Raw genomic sequence first — 17,718 nt, forward strand, 5'->3', positions numbered from 1 at the left:
GTTAATGACCACTGCATGCCTTTTTCCATTCAGTTAGTGCATCAGTTAGTCCACTGCAGTGCCCCCTAGGGTGCCCGGTTGGTGTCCTGGCATGTCAGGGGGACCAGTTCACTACGAATGCTGGCTCCTCCCATGACCAAATTACTTGAATTTGGTCGTTTTTGAGATGGGTGTCCTCGGTTTCCATTATCGCCGAAAACTGGGGACGACCATCTCTAAGGTTGACCCAAATGTTGAGATTTGGGCATCCCCGATCGTATTATCGAAACGAAAGATGGACGCCCATCTTGTTTCAATAATACAGGTTTCCCCGCCCCTTCACGGGGACGTCCTGCGAGGACGCCCTCGGGAAAACTTGGGCGCCCCGTTCGATTATGCCCCTCTATGTATCACAATTATTGTTGTACCATATATTGAACTCCTGGTAGGAAAGGGCATGCAGCTAAATACATGTATTGTTATTTTTATTTAACTGGTACACCAGTATCTTCATACCAGACCTTGTTCTCTAACTGGTTGTAAGAGATCCCTTGTGCTGTGGATGCCCCTCCAGAGATCTCACTCTGTGAGATCTCTGACTCCTAACCTCACAGCCCTCTCCCTGCATGTGTGGCCAGCACAGAGGCGGCAGATGGCAGATAGAAAAAATTGGAGTCACCCAGACTAGGCAAGTTCTTCAGAAAGGCTGCAGAGAAAGATATCAGAAATGCATATTTACCAAAACTGACAACAAAAAAAAAGACTTCCCACAAAAGAAAGGTGGGGGAGATGAGTGTGTGTGTGTGTGTGTTGGGTAATGGCAGAAGTTTGTTTTGTCCTTTAGGGCACATTTAATTATAGCCACAAATATCATTACTCAAAGCCAGGCAGGAACTGCTCAGTTTCATTTCAGTAACTGCCTCTGATGCTTCAGTTTCTCTATCCTCTGGTGAGTTTTTTTTACTTTTAGCAAGACCAGGCAGATGCAACACAGAGCACAAGAGACTCTGAATGTCATAATCGGTAAGTCTTCCTCAGTATCTTTCTTCTCTCCAAACTGCAAAAATCGTTTACAAATTTAAAAATGCTTTAAAAATCCACTAAAACTGATGTGGTCAAAAATTGCAAACAATAAAATCAAGCAGTTCAGAAATACTACAGAAGTCCTTATTGAAAAATACAATTCATTTATTTCAACTTTAAAATCCACAAAAGAAAAAAAAAAACACCCCTATGTGAAAGGTGAGATATCTGACTCTTATAGTGGAATATAGGTTGTGCGTTCAGAAATCAAAACAACTGTTCAGAGCTGTGAACCATTCTGGAGAGCTGTTTGCTTTGGTAAAGAAACTGTCATCTTCAGACCGGTTGGAAGTAACTATGGCTATCATGATGTCTTAACTGTGAAGAAGCTGAAAGGGGAAAAATGTAAAAGCAGCATCAGGAAATAGTTTTTCCCAGAGAACATGGTGGAGATAAAAATGCTAGAATATAAGTGGGAAATCAACCGTGGACTCCAGAAATGAGAGAGACAACTTGATTTATTGATATGCAATTATATAAAGTACTGATTTGCTTTTCAATGGTCTTTTTTAAGACCTTTCTTAAAAGTTTTTTGTATTGAAAAAAGATACTACATTGGAGATTTTGTCATATATTTGTCATCCACAGACTCCTGAGGCAGGTCACAGGCTGAAACATGGTGCCGTGTCGAGTCTTTTATCAATACATTTTCATTAAAGTATCAAGGTTGTCCCTCTCATTTATGGAGTCCATGGTCGATTTCCCATTTGTTTTCTGCTGTTACCACATTCCATGGGATCTCAGAGTGACTTCTACTGGGGATAAAAATGGTGACAGAATTCCAAAAGGCATGGGATATAGGATCGCTATATAGCAAGAGGATGGAATCGAAGCAAAACTTTAAAGACTTTTACAAAAAAGGCACAATAAGGGTTTAACCTGAGTGGCAGGTACAGCTACAACCTTTCTGGACAGACTTGGTGGGCCATGCTGGTCTTTTTCTGCCATCATTGACTGTTATTATATTACTATGTTAGATGCATTGCCAGTTAAGTTCTACTGCTAAAGGTTCTGCTATTGTGCTGGATGCTGAGATACAATGGAAAGATTTTCCATTAGTCACAGCTAATCAAATGTGACATTTTGTCTATAATTTATAATGGCATATATATGTTTGCTCCTCGCACCACCTGGATTGTAAAATTGTCAAAGTGCCGCACAGGTGACTTTTTTTAAAAATAAGAATTATGAACACATCCTTTACTGAAAATGTTTTTCTATTTTCACTTAAACAGGCAATTGTGTGTCCTATCCTTAGACATATTTCAGCCAATGTTCAGCTAGAGATTAGCAATTTTTTAAGCAGCAACAGCCATGGCTGAATTAAGCCCAGATATTCACTGCTGGGCTATGTCCAGTGGCATCTCTAGACATAAATATTTGGGGAGGCAACAGGGGGGCAAGCTAGGTATGGGTGGTGAGGCAAGTCAAAGCGACATTTCCATACATTTCCCCCTTCCGCCCTCCACTTTTAAATTAGCAACCTTCTATACATAAAAGAAACTCTCCAGCCTGTTTAAACTACCTGGGTAAAACCATCATTATAGATAGCATCAGTCATCAAATTCTTCTATGTGGGCATGAAGTTTGGATTCTCTACAGGATTGGTCAGAATCTCAAATATAAACCTTGAAGCTCCAGTTCTGTATCACATATTCCCCAACAATGAAGCTACCCCTTTACAACTGGTCACACAAAAAATATTCAAATTATGACAATCAACTCAGGAACAGCACACACTCCTTCCACTGCCAAATGCTTTATTTAAAATACATGGGGTTTTGTTTGTATGGTGACTGCCGCGGTGCTTCTAACCAAGCCCTTGGGACACTACAAGCCACTCAGATTTTCAGGACACCACTATGAAGATGTGTGAGATAGGTCTGTATACCAAGGAGGTATTGTATGAAAATCTCTGTCATGCATCTGCATTGTGGATATCCTGAAAACCCAACTGGCTGGGTGTGCCCAGCACTGCTCTACCAGTAGTGGAAACCCCACTAGTCCTGACCATTTTTATTTTTCAAACAGCTAAGACACTTTGAAAAATAACACAAAACTCCACAAAAAGGCATTCAAAACCTATATAGGAAACCATAATAGCCCTAACACCCATCTATGAAGACAGGCCCTAGAGCACCAAAATAACCTGCTACTGGAAAACTGGAACAAGATGAACTGTTACTTAATCCTACACAGACACTACATGGTAGCAGAATCCTTCACCTCAACTACAGATCCAGAACATGACTGTTACCTGATACAAAATAGGGAACCAGAAAAGCATACAGACAAAACATGAAATGGAGACAAAAACTGAAAACAGAGATACCAGACTCTGCACGTTGTGCAACACCATAGAAATAGAAAGAAATGTATGTCCTCCCATACAGTGCAAAATAAAGTAAACAGATGTAAACTCAACACCAACATAATTCAATCACTAAACTGAAAATAAAATCATTTTTCCTACCTTTGTTGTCTGGTGATTTTATTATTCTAATTATCTTGTTCCCAATCCCTGGTTCTGCTTTTCTCTGTCTATGCTCTTAACTCTGTTTTCAGGGCATCTTTTCCATGTCATTTATTATTTCTTTTCTCATCTCCTTTCTTCTTCACTTCCTGCCGTATGTCTATTTGGCACTGATCTTTCACATTCAATTTTTCTACCTCCCTTCTCAAATCTATCTAGCTTTCCCACTTCATGTGCAGCCTCTCTCCTCTTCCCTTCATATGCAGCACATCTCCCCTCTTCCTTTCCCTATATGTGTAGCATGTCTCCCCTCGTCTCTTCATATGCAGCCTTTCAACCTCTCCCTTCCCTTCCATTCCATCCATGTGAATTTCCCTCTCTTCCTGCCCTCCTATCCAAGCAGCATTTCCCCCTCTCCCCTTCCCTGCCCTCCTATCCAAGTACAGCATTTTTTGCTCTCCTTTCCCTTCCATTTCCCTCTCCCTTTCATTCCATTCATGTGCAACCTTTCCCCCTTCCTTCCTTCCTTCTCTTCACTTCCATCCCGTCCATGTGCATTTCCCTCCTTTCCATTCCATTCATATGCAGCCTTTCCCCCCCCCCCCTCCATTCCCTGCCCTCCTAACCAAGAACAGCATTTCCCCATCTTCCTTTCCATTCATTTATGTGCAGCCTTTCTCCTTCTCCCTTCCATTCATGTGCATTTTCTCCTCTCCCTACCCTCCTACCCAAGTGCAGTCTTTCCTTTTCTCCCTTCCCTACCCTCCTATCCAAGTGCAGCCTATCCCCCTCTCCCTTCCCATCATGCAGCACCAGAATTACAGAGAAAAATTAGACTTCCACAAAAGAATAAGCAGAAAAAACTGTATAATCCTGGAATAAAGTGAAGAAACAGCAGTTATTATAGCAGCAAAATATGTTCTATCCTACCACCAGGGACAGAGGAACAGCTTAATTGTTAGAGACGTAGGCTGGATCCAGCAGGCCTAGGTTCAAGTCCCTTGTGAGCAAGTTACTGCCATAGTTGGTGGCAAGAAATGTGATCTGAATAGGGACAATGCAGACCTGAACCTGGGGATTATATACAGAGATGTTTATAAGAACAACTTTACTGTTGTAGCTATTACTTTTTAAATTACCTTTTTCTGTCCTTTTTTTTCTTTTATATACCAGTAAATGTATTACTTTGCACTGTTGTGGCAATAAAGTTATCTGATCTATTAGTTATTAGTTCTGGAAAAGCAAAGTGGTCTTTCACTCGATCACTGGGATGAATGAGAGCCAGACTGGATAGTTTGTTCCCTGGAAACAAGAACCAGCAGAGCTGACACTTGTGGTTTCCCTCACTGCAAGAGAGTATCCAGCACTCAGTGAAGGGGGCGGAGGGGGGCACAGCACTGCTTAACCCTGCACAGCCTATGATGTTCAATGCAGACTGCCAGCATTTCATGGGGGGGAGGGAGGTTAATAGGAAAGACTGATTGAAGGGACTCTCACCCCACCCCCACTCTCCTGCCACATCCACTCCGTCTTCTGCCCTGTTATGGTCTTCACATACATTATAAGCTTTCTGGGGCAGAGTCTCGCTAAGCACCTGTGCCTGTTTCTTCTATTCACAGACACTGGGAAATAATGAGAAGTAAAAGCAAAATAAACAGAACTTTCTGTCAGTGCCAGCCCGGGTATGGTTTCCTCCCACAGCAACATCCGGTACCCAGATTTCTTCTTACTAAGATAAAACCACAAGTCTCCCAAACACTCACCTAGTCATGGTCAGCACCCAATCACATCACCTCTCTCCCTCGGGCAGCAGCGATCCTCAGTTGCTGCTGCCCATGCCGGCTCCGAAAATGAAAATGGTGGCTGCGACCTCTCGCAGTAGTCTTGTGAGAGTTCACGGCCGCTATTTAGAACCACAGAGCCGGTACGGGATGCAGCAATTGGGGGATCACTGCTGCCTAATCACACATGCACACACTGTCAGACCTCTGCTCCTCTCCGGGCTGTCTGCGCTCTAGTTGCACCTCTCCGTGCTGTCTGCAATCCAGCCGCACCTCTCCGTGCTGTCTGCAACCCAGCCGCACCAATGTCAGACTTCCGCTCCTCTCCGAGCTGTCTGCGCGCTAGTTGCACCTCTCCGTGCGGTCTGCAATCCTTGTACGTTATGCAAACCTTCCTCAGGTTTACTCAGTTGCGTTCTCTCCAGCCAGTAGCCCACCCCCTTGTTCAACCCCTACTGGCTACTGGCAAGTATACGTCTCCGGGTGGAGTCCCCCTCCTTGTAGCCTAGCCGCCTAGATTCTTTCCAGTCCGGCTATTAAGTCCCCAACCAGGCCTCGGGACCGGGACCTGTTCCTGGCACAGGCCCCTTTCTTTAGAGCCTCTATTCAGAATCAAATGCTTATCACACAGTTCAGCTTTTCTCAAGCAACACTATAACGTTCCCAAGTGTCCCCTATGGTATGAATTCCTCTAGGTTTAGCACTTCCTACTGGCTACACCTAGAGACCCACCTCCCTCATTTGTCAGCACTAACTCCTGACAACCACCCACTGGGTTAAGGAATTCATACCTTTTCTTCCAGTAGACACAGCACTCTTTCTCCTCTCCTCGTGGCCCTGAGCAAAGGCTGAGATATCCATTTCCTCTGATTCCTCTCCCCCTCCCCCCCCTTGCCAATCCATCTGTTCCACCACTCCCTTCTCCCACAGGTGTGCCTCATCCCCTTCCTCCGACTTCATCTCCCAATCAACCTCCTCCCCCTTTCCCCTCTGAGAGGACTTCTCCTCCCACTCCTGCTTCCTGCTCAGCTCGGGCTTCTGGGACTTGTAGTTCTTATAGCCCCACTCTTTCTTCTTTTGATCCCTGGCAGGCACAGGTAGCCCTTTCCTCCCCAACCCCTCCGGGTTGCCACCCCCTTTCTCACAACACACACACCAAAACCCCCTCCTCACGAATTGGGGAAAGCCCCAAGTACCCAGATAGAACCGTGGGTAGGTCTGGGAACTTGGGGCTTTCACGTGCAGCTTTCACTGGGGGTGCAGTGAAGATTTTGTGGGTTTATTTGCACCCCCTTGTACCCCGTCGTGATGCCTATGGCTATGTCTGGCACTGGCACTGAATATCCAGGACAACGTGGACACCAAGGAGATACCCAGGCAGACGCTGATATTCAGATTAGTGCCCGGGTAGCTCAGTGGATAATGTTGGGACAGTCTTTTTGCTGTCTTAACTTTATCCACTTACCCAGTGAGCAGATTGAATATCACCAGTAACTGGGTAAATCCCAGCTGTGCCCTGACTCCGCTCTTAGACCAACCTAAAACTAACCAGACAGTGTCTTGGCAATCTGAACAAATATTCAGTGGCTCTGCCTGGTTAAATGCTGCTGAATATCCCCTCCCTGCCCGCTCAGTGTGATTTAACTGGGCAGGAGCCTTTCCTGCCTGCTTAGCCTTAAAACCCTTTTGAATATTGGGCTTCTTATGTGTGGATGCAACTGATCCCAAGAGTTATTGGTCTATTTCGAGCCTTCCATTTGTTTCAAAGTTAGGTTTAACCCAGTTGCAGGATTTAGTAAATGACAATATTTTTTGCATTACCAGTTTGGATTCTATTCCAGATATAGTACTGAGTCACTGTTAGTATCTATTACAGATACATGGTTCTGTCAATTACAGGCACAAAGTTTTCTAGTAGTTGCGTTCTTGGATATCACTACTGTGTTCGACGTAATGGTTCTGGTTCATTTTTTAGACGCTCTATTTGTGTTTTTGGATGTCTGAAATCGAGCATTTAGACATCCATATTGCATAGATGTCCAAATCCTGATTTTATAAAGCCAGGATATCGACATCTAAAGCTGCAGTACATCTATGTGACAAGGGTATGTGGTCTGGGCATGCATTGGATGGAACCAGGGAGGGGCCAAAATATAGACCTCCAACTCCTATTTCAGAAGAGGAAGGGACATCCATGTCCAAAAAGATGGATGTCCGTATTTAGACCTGTTACTTGACTTGTCACATCCAGGTTACAGAAAAGTGCTCTGACTGAGTAGTTCTCCACTAGATGGAGTAAAAATAGGTATTTTTCTGTCCCTGGAGAACTCACAATTAAAAGAAAGAAAAAGAAAAAAAGAGTCACAAAGCGCTACAGTGGGATTTGAACCAGCCTCTGCTGGTAAATTTGGTGGTTAACTAACTGTTCTAACTACTAGGCTACTCCTCCATGCTTACAGCTGTATGAATGTTCCCCTGCTGCCACAAAGCAGTCTGTAGCCTTTATTTTACCCCATTCAAAATATGGACATTTCAGTTTGTAAAATGGATGTTCAGACTGGATGTCACCAGCAAATGGACATCCATTTTTCTTGTATTTTAGAACAGGTTGTATGTCAGCAGATCCTGTTTAAAATACATGAGAAATGGATGTCCATATCCGACATACAGACTTAGATGTCCATATTCTCAGTTGGATGTTCTTTCTAAAATTCTGCTCTTAACTAATAACATGCAGTGAACAATTGTAGAATGTCATAACTCCACTGCTTTGGTGATGCCTTGCAGTGTCCTAAAAGGTTCTGTGCTTTTGACAATGCTGTTTAATTTCTTTGTTTCTTCATTGTGTGAGGTTTGCAGGCTAGGCCAATGGCAGTTAAAGCAGTAGGGGCAGCAATTCTAGGAAAGAAATCAGTGCCATGGAGCCTTCACATTTTAGTGTTCTCAAAGGCATAGCTGGAACCTGCCCGCAAGAGAAAGTGTGCTTCAGAGAGGGCAGGACCTGGCTAGGCTTTTAGGAGCACCAGAACTAAGGAAAACAGGGGAGATGCTAAACCAAGGGGTGGAAGAGAGAGGGAAGAGAACAGGGAAATGCTGGTCTGTCATGTGTGTGTGGGGGGGGGGGGGGAAGAGGTAACGAGAATAGTGGACCATGGAGGGGGGGGAAGAAGAAAGAGAAAGGGAAGATGCTGGTCCATGGAGTGGAGTGTGGTGAGGATATGGTGGAAAGAGAGTGAAAAGAATAGGGAGATGCTGGACCATGGGAAGGTATAAGAAAGAAGAAAAAAGATGCAGGACCATGGAATGGAGTGGGGTAGGGGTGAGGGAAGAGGGAAGGGAATGGGGAGATTCTTGACAACAGGGAGAGGGGGGAGTGGAGATTAGGGAGTTGAAGGGGAGATGATTGACTTGGGAGAGTAGGAAACATGGAGAGAGAGGACAGATGCTGGACATAGGGGAGAGAGAGAGAGAAAGAAGGGACAGAGGGTGGAGATGAAGTGGGGATGGGAGAAGGAGGATTATGTTGGAAGAAGGGTCTAATACTGGGACTAGGAAATGGGGTATGGGGACTCACACATAGGCTTGGAATGGGAGAAGGGGGCTAAGAAAAGGATAGCGACATCAACTAAGAAGCTGATAAGTGGATGAAAGGTAGAGAGAGAGATTTAGGACTGTTGGGTGAGAGGGAGAGGTGAAAATTTGAATTTATAGAGAAGCAGAAAAGAAAGTTATAAAGGAAAGAGCTGAACACAAAGATTTGTCAGAGATAGATGTAAGGGGGGAGGGCATGAAAGAAGAGAGAAAGACATAAATTGTACAAAGAATCCTGGAAAGAAATAAGAAAAGGAAAACAGAGGTAAGCAAACAGACACTAGGACTAACATGATTGGGAACAATCAAATGTCCAGATAAAAGTAGAAAATTTGATTTTATTTTTAATTTAATTAAAAAGGAATATGTCAGCTTTGGAAAATGTGTATTTCTGATGTAGTTGTGTTTTGGTTAATCTATCCAGCTAAAAGAAAAGGCTGTGAAGCTCACAATCAGACAGCCTGAAGAATTTATTTTAAAATTTACAGTATATTGAGAAATTATATAAGCATTGCAGTTTGGCATTTTGTGTGAAAAAATTTATGAATTTTGCTCAGTACAGGAAGAAATGCATTTCTGTGTCTATACCGCCTATTGTAGTATTGTACTGCATACAGTCTGACTTTTTGGGTTTCCAGTTGAATTTTTGTATGCCTACTTTTTTTGGTTACATTTTTACCCCACACTTTCCCACTCATGGCAGGCTCAATGTGGCTTACATGGGACAATTGAGGATTATGTGACTTGCCCAGAGTCACAAGGAGCTGCCTGTGCCTGAAGTGGGAATTGAACTCAGTTCCTCAGGACCAAACTCCACCACCCTAACCACTAGGCCACTCCTCCACTATTTGTGGCTCCTTGGTCTGAATTTGTTGAGGGTCTGCCTATGTTTTGTGTATGTCACCAAGGTGAGGGATTTAATAACTTGTAGTTTCTTTGTAGAGATCTATAGCAGTCTGCTTATTCTGCTTTCCCAGTAAGAAATGTACTGATATGCTAGAGCAGGGCATCTTAACTACTGGCACTGAGAAGAGGACAAATGGGGTGTGGAGAAGGGTCGAAATCTGAGGCAATTTATTTAAATGTAAAGACAGAGTGAAGGCAGATATTAGGACAGTTATTGGTAGTATAAATATTTTACTGTAATTTCGGTGACATTAGCAGTTAGCATTGTTAGTGGCTAACAGTGACATATGTAGCTGTAAATACTCACAATGTTTAGAAAGAGGTGCGAGAACCAAAAAAGGTTAAGACCCCCTATGCTAGGGCCTGGTGTAATACTTGTAGCGCTATCTTTTCATAGGTAGGTTGATGCTTTTGTGGTACAGCTGGTTTGCTATAGACTCTATGTGGTCTTTTTGCAGGTTTTGTATTGCTTCATAATACACCTAGCAGTTAACACTTGAAGGAAGTTCTGTTGCTGTTACTGAGATGCCAACATTAAAAATATTCATGTAAAGTTTAATATTGAACAATATGATGTCCAATTATGTGTTCTAACAGGATCATTCTTGGTAAGGGTTGGGGTGAGGGATCATGATTATTGCTTTCATAATCAAAATCTTAGGTGGGGCTCTAAGCCCCTGAGCTCTGAATCTTTTAATTGCCCAGTAATGCCTCTGCCCAGTGCTCTTAAATGCAGTCCATCACCTTTTGTCTTGCGGACCTCTCTAATTGCTCCTCACACTCTATTGCCAGATCTCAGAAGACAGCAGGAGAGGAGAGGAGTGAATAGCATGGCAGACCAGCCATTCCTTTAACCCCTTCTACCTGTACTGGCATCTCTCCCAGTGTGCAGTAGAAATCTGCAGATCACCAGGCAAATCAAACAGCTGATCTGAGCAGTGAACTGCATGGGCAAAAGAGGCACCAGTGGCAGGAAGAACAAATTAGAGAAGTACTGGAGCTTCTGCAATGCCAGATGTGCCCGCTTTCTGTGTACTGAGATTGGATCATGAGAGAAGGGGGCAGCGGGCCAGAAGAGATGGGGTCGTGCAACTTTGGACCCAGGTGCTGGAGACCAACATTACATTACTAGTTGCAAAGTTTAGAACTAATTGGAATGCTCTAATAGAAGAAGAAGCATTAATAGAGCATTACAATAGTTTAACTTATACAAAATCAAAGCCTGCATAACTAAATGAAGATTAGATGCAGAAATAAAATGATACAACCTTTGAATTAAATGAAGTTTGAAAAAGCACCCCTTTACCAGTTCTTTAACATGTGGTTTAAACTGCAATTGGAAATCAATTGGAACCTCAAGTCTCTTAGGGGCCCTTTTACTAAGCCGCATAAGCATCTACTCGTGCCCAACATGCGCCAAAATGGAGTTACCGCACAGCTACCGCGTGGCTCTTGCAGTAATTTCATTTTTGGCACACATCTAATACGTGCATCTGAAAAATATTTTTTATTTTCTGGTGCACGTCAGCTACGTGCGCTAAATGCCACTTGACGAGCGTAGGTCATTACCACCCGGTTACCGCGTGAGACTTTACTGCTAGGTCAATGGCTGGCGGTAAGGTGTCAGACCCAAAATGGACATGTGGCAATTTTCATTTTGCCGCACGTCCATTTTTGGCAAAAATTTAAAAAGGGTTTTTTTACAGGTGCGCTAAAAAATGGATTGGCATTTGCCCAAAACCCACACCTACACTACTGCAAGCCATTTTTCAGCGCACCTTAGTAAATGGACCCCTCTACCAATACAATAGAACCAAAACATTTTCAATAACATTATTAGTAAAATCTTGGGATAACATAACGCGCCACAAATTCGACCACGACTCAAACCTTATATTAACATATACAAAATGGACACCCACACCTTGGTCAGACCACTACAAAGCAAACATCTACCTCCAATGGAGAACGAAAGAATCACTTAACAAACAAACACGGAAAACATACACCACGAGAGGAAAAATAGACCCATTTATATTCTGGCAACAGATCTACCACAACGGATGGACAATAAAAGCAGATACAATCCAATTCCTATTAGAATGGGACAACAGATGCAAATCAATATTAGACAATATTGCCCCAATTCAAACCAGAACCTCACACAGAAAGAACTCAATACCATGGTTCAACGAAGAACTGAAAAAACTCAAAACACAAGTTAGAAGATTAGAACGCGCGTGGAATAAAAAGAAAGATGAAACCACACTCAACGCTTGGAAACAACTTCGAAGAAAATATAAATATACAATAAGACAAACCAAAAGACTCTATTACAAAACTGAAATTGGATCAAACTACAAGGACACACATAAGCTTTTCCAACTCGTGAATAAACTACTAGACACCACACCAGTCACAAATAACAGTAAAGACACACCAGGAGCTGCCAACCTCGCGAAGTACTTCAAGGAGAAAATCGTACAACTACGACTTAAAATACCTGTCAGCCCCATCGAATACGATGTACTACTAGATTGTCTAGATCCATTCCCTTAATAACCAAAATACAGAAGGAATGGTGACCAAACAACTCACAAACTATCTAAACAAGTTCTCAATATTACAAGACTCCCAGTCAGGATTTCGTTCTAACCACAGTACAGAAACAGTACTAGTTATGCTCATGACAAAATTCAAACAAATGATTGCAACCGGCAAGAACATACTACTTTTACAATTCGACATGTCTAGCGCCTTTGACATGGTCGATCATGGAATTCTACTACACACCCTCGAATACTTCGGTATCGGAGGCAATGTTCTCAATTGGTTCAAGGGATTCCTAACCACATGCTCATATCAAGTGACATCAAATTCAACTTCATCAGCAACATGGACACCGGAATGCAAAGTCCCACAGGGATCCCCCCTTTCACCGACCTTATTCAACCTAATGATGATACCCTTGGCCAAACTACTATCAAACAAAAACCTCAACCCATACATATACGCTGATGACGTAACGATCTACATCCCATTTCAACAAAACTTAAAGGAAATTTCAAATGACATCAACCAAAGTCTCCATATCATGCATTCATGGGCAGGATGCATTCCAGCTGAAACTAAATGCAGAAAAAACCCAATGCCTAATACTCACCTCTCAACACAACACGGACAAATTTACCACCATCAAAACACCAAAGCTGAACCTACCAATTTCGGACACCCTAAAAATTCTTGGAGTTACCATTGATCGACACCTAACTTTAGAAAGTCACGCAAAAAACATAACAAAAAGATGTTCCACTCAATGTGGAAATTAAAAAGAGTAAGACCATTCTTCCCAAGGACCATCTTCCGTAACTTGGTTCAATCATTGGTACTCAGTCATCTAGACTATTGTAATGCACTTTACGCTGGCTGCAAAGAGCAAATACTCAAAAAACTCCAGACAGCCCAGAACACTGCAGCCAGACTCATATTCGGAAAATCAAAATATGAAAGAGCTAAACCCCTACAAGAGAAGCTACACTGGCTACCACTCAAAGAACATATCGCGTTCAAAGTGTGCACCCTAGTTCACAAAATCATCCATGGTGATGCCCCAGCCTACATGTCAGACCTGATAGACCTACCACCCAGGAATGCCAAAAAATAATCCTGCACATTCCTTAATCTTCACTTCCCTAATTGCAAAGGTCTAAAATATAAACTATTGCACGCATCAACCTTTTCCTATATGAGCACACAATTCTGGAACTCGTTACCGCACAACCTAAAAAGGATTACTGAACTAGCCAGCTTCCGCAAACTACTGAAGACCTATCTTTTCGACAAGACATATCACAAAGAACAAAACATTCGAAACCCCACATGTATCCAGAACTGTCTTATAATGCTTTCTTGCTATTTCACTACTATGCTTTATCATTATCATGTAACCCAAAATCCTTCTGTAATACCAATTGTTCATTCTCTTCTCATTTCCACTATCCATGATGTATTGTAAGCCACATTGAGCCTGCAAAGAGGTGGGAAATTGTGGGATACAAATGCAACAAATAAATAAATAGAATGACTAATCCATAAAATTACTGTTTTCTGATCATTTAGTATTAACAAATTGTATACCAACCAGGCCTTATTCAACAAGCAACACTCCTTTATGCCCTTACAAACTACTAACTCATTCACAGAAACCACTACCTGAGTATCAATACAACCACAGCAAAGGAGCCAAAGAAACCATAAAAATATTTAATGAAAGAGCAGTCAGAGCAAAACCATAATTCACAAGCAAACAGGAGGGAACCTCAACCATAGACATGCCTACTGGTTGTCAGTCTGAGAATTTTTCATTTACCTTTGTTGCAACCCCTCCAAAAAAAACATTTAGATCTGTCCATGACCTAACCTTTAAATCACAAAATCATCATCTTAGCAATTAAAACATCATGATTCACTGCATCAAAAACTGATGCAATAAGAGCAAAAAAAAAAAATTTAGATTCATGTCTATCTAACCTAGTCTTAACGAATCAACCATAGAAACTAAGAGCTTCCGTACCATGCTTACGATTAAACCAGCATTGAAAATCATCGGATGAGGTCCTCATCCAAGAAGTCCAATATCTGATTTCAAAACACATTTTTCAATGAGGTTGCTCAAAGAAGTTCACTACCAGCTGATAACTAGCACAGTTTGTCATACTAAACTCTTGTTTCTTAAATAACAGATGAAACATAACCTTTTTCAGCAGTTGAAGAAAAACTCCAGACTCTATAGAAGTATTCACAATCACATACACAAATTATATAAAAAATAAATAATAGCTGGACTGAGTCCATATATGGAAGACCGACCTCTAGTGGTAGTACTATGAAACTACAGCTAAACCTTTTGGCAGCCATTTTAGCTCCTGCCCCAGATACCCGACTGGACTATCAGGGATGAAAGGTAGGCTTTATGGGGGGGGGGGGGGGGGGGGGGGGGGGGAATGTCTGTTCACGGGGAAGGTTCTGATCGTGGGGGGAGGCCTTGTAAGCCACTTTTATAATCACCTTTAGGGTTTACTCACAGTCACCATGAAAACCTTGACAATTACATTCTTATTTTTTAAATGTTAAATGTTAATTATATTTGTTAATGATGTAATTGATATTATAATTTATAGGTGACCCCACTTCATTTTCCACATAATTGTTAAACTAATTAACATATGCAGCACTGTCTCTACAGTTTTAGAGTACTAGTATTGTCACTCCAAACAAAATCTGGTGTTAGACTCTGTTGATGCAGTTTCTGGTTGATAGAAGTCGTTGAGATTGGTTTATTTATTATCTTTCTCTTGGCTTGGATATGGTTGCCAGACACACACAGCACATATATAATCATGTGTACTATAAGTCAACTGATGCTACCAATCCACTTATCAAAGCTGTCATAATGCTGTTCTCCAATTGCATCATTAGTTTATTTACATCTTCAGTTTCATGTTTTACTTCCATTTAATTTTGGTGTTATGCTTACATTTCTCATGTAATTCAGTTATTCATAATTATGATTGAAATTGATTTTTATTCTTTTTCTGTTTTGTTTTATTCATCTTTCTTGTACCCCATGATGCAGCCTATGCGTGAAACATGGCCATGCTGGGTTTTATTGTGTGGTTTTTAATAATTTTATTGACTTTTGTTAAAGTAGAGGAAAGGGGATGTGATTTGATATACCACCTTTCTGTGGTTTTAATCAAAGTGGTTTACATATTATATACAGGTACTATTTTTGTACCTGGGACAATGGAGGGTTACATTTCCTTCTGGTCCATTAGTAGTGTTCCTTCTTCATGCTTTGGATATCAGTCCATATCCAGGACACCAATACCGTTTGTTTTCCTGTTCTGGGTAAATGAACAAACAAAATCCCATGCTTAATCAGCATGGGAGACCAGGCAAGACTTGGACCAGGAACTAGGTAGGCTAGGGTCAGGCAGAGCAAAGTGGACTGGATCCAATGCTGAGGAGGCGAAGGCGATGAGAGAAGGAGCTGGGTTGCCTAAAATGTCTGGGGAGCCTGATGTCATCGGAGGGTGTCCCATCACCCTCCCAGCAGCAGGGCCACAAGTATAGTTCCAACGCCCCTAGGTATCTGGCAACCACTGGTATAGAGGTTGGAAGCAAGCGTGCCTCTGGAGCTGCAGGTAGTGAATCGCCAACCCAACCCGAAGCCCAGCTGTCGGAAGACCATGGAGCTGATCTATTCGCCTCTACAAGGCTTGCAGGTGGATCACAGGGCAGGATACGATGCAGGGTCATGACAGTCCACTTACTCCATGTCAGTAGCAGGTGTAAATGTGGCACTTCAGCATAAAACTTACAGCATTCTGTAATTGAATGTATAAATGATGGTCACACCCATGCACCTCCCCTGTGAATGCCACCTTGCATTTACATGCTAAACCAGATGCACATACACGTAGTGCTGAGCACACATCAAGTACTTATGCATGCTCGTGTAAATGCTAGTATTCTATTATATAAGCACAAAAATAGCGCTTAAATTTAGATGCCAAGTTATAGAATGAGAGGGAATTTTACTTTCACAAAATCTCTCTCTATAAAATGCACCTCCAACGTTCTAATGAAGCCTCACTTTCCCAACGTTCTAAAAAGTGAGGCGGCAGAGACCGATTTTAGTCCAGGAGTGTCTGCCCCGCCCACGCATCAAACATGATGACGTCGAGGGCGGAGCTATGACACTCGCCGACCGTGTCGCACTGCTGATTGGCTGTGCCTCGGGTGAAGCCTCGGATGACGTCGCAAGCACGGACACAAAACAGAAAACCTCCCAGGCAGGGGGAGGAGTAGGGAAACACTCCCCCTGCCTAGTAATCAGCTGTCAGTGCCTCCCCCCCTTGGCGACAAACCGGAAAAAAAAAAGCAGTCACTGAGTCGCTCCAGGCCGGCCAGAAAAAGTCTATCACACTCCTCCACAGTGTACCAGCACGGGGACCAACTGCAAAGAAAGCGCAGGCAAAGACCGCCAGTAACACACCTCTACATCGCCGCCCTTACTCTGCAAGCTCTGTCTTGATGCGGTGATTCTCCAAGCCAGTGTTCACGCGACCCAGGAAGGGAATCAGCTGACAGAGATTCCTGCACACGCCTGCACTACCAGCTCGAGCCACAGCATCCACACCCAGTGTCAGCTCCCCCTCCCAAACACTCACATGGACTTCTAAACCACCTTGCTTTAATCGGCACCGCAGAGAAGCAGGAGGAGAACAGGAAGAAAAAGCAGCAGCAGCGTTTGGATAAAAAAAAAAAACACACAAGTCCCGCCCCTTCAAACAGGGGAATGCACGGCTCCACGCCCACATCTGATTCAAAATTCGCTGTCCAGAGATGGAGGAAGTTTCAATGGCCCCAGCACTATAGCAACCGAACCAGACCCGGTGTACAGCAACGGAGCACGCCCATCTGCCGGGCGAATCAAAGAATTCAGTACAGAAGCAACAAAAGAGAAACAGCTCTCCCAAGCCTGACAAAAATAACGATACTGTCTCCAAAATACATCCAAGACCACCTCAAGGTCCCAGACAGTGCCAGACACAAACAAGCAGCACCAACATGACTGCGTGACAGAAAGAAGAGGGAGGAGGAGGGGGAGGGGTACTGAGACCACAGAGAGGGGGGGAGGTATCTCTAGAAGCAGCAAAAGAGAAACAGCTCTCCCAAGCCTGCAAAAATAATGACACTGTCTCCAAAATACATCCAAGACCAGCTCAAGGTCCCAGAGAGTGCCAGACACAAGCACGAACATGACTGTGTGAGAGAAAGAAGAGGGAGGAGGAGGAGGGGGGAGGGATACCGAGACCAGAGGGGGAAAGGGGGTGTCCA

General features: G+C 43.0%; 1 protein-coding gene across 1 annotated transcript in view; it reads left to right on the forward strand.

The window, feature by feature from the left end:
• The first annotated feature begins 939 nt into the window (after positions 1-939).
• Positions 940-17,718, forward strand: part of LOC115476027 (Schwann cell myelin protein-like) — a 65,970-nt gene continuing 49,191 nt past the window's right edge. The window contains exon 1 of the mRNA XM_030212137.1: positions 940-1,002. The gene's annotated coding sequence lies outside the window, so the exon portion shown is untranslated. The remainder of the gene's footprint in view (positions 1,003-17,718) is intronic.

This window comes from Microcaecilia unicolor, chromosome 8 (assembly GCF_901765095.1).
Source record: "Microcaecilia unicolor chromosome 8, aMicUni1.1, whole genome shotgun sequence".
Lineage (NCBI taxonomy): Eukaryota > Metazoa > Chordata > Amphibia > Gymnophiona > Siphonopidae > Microcaecilia > Microcaecilia unicolor.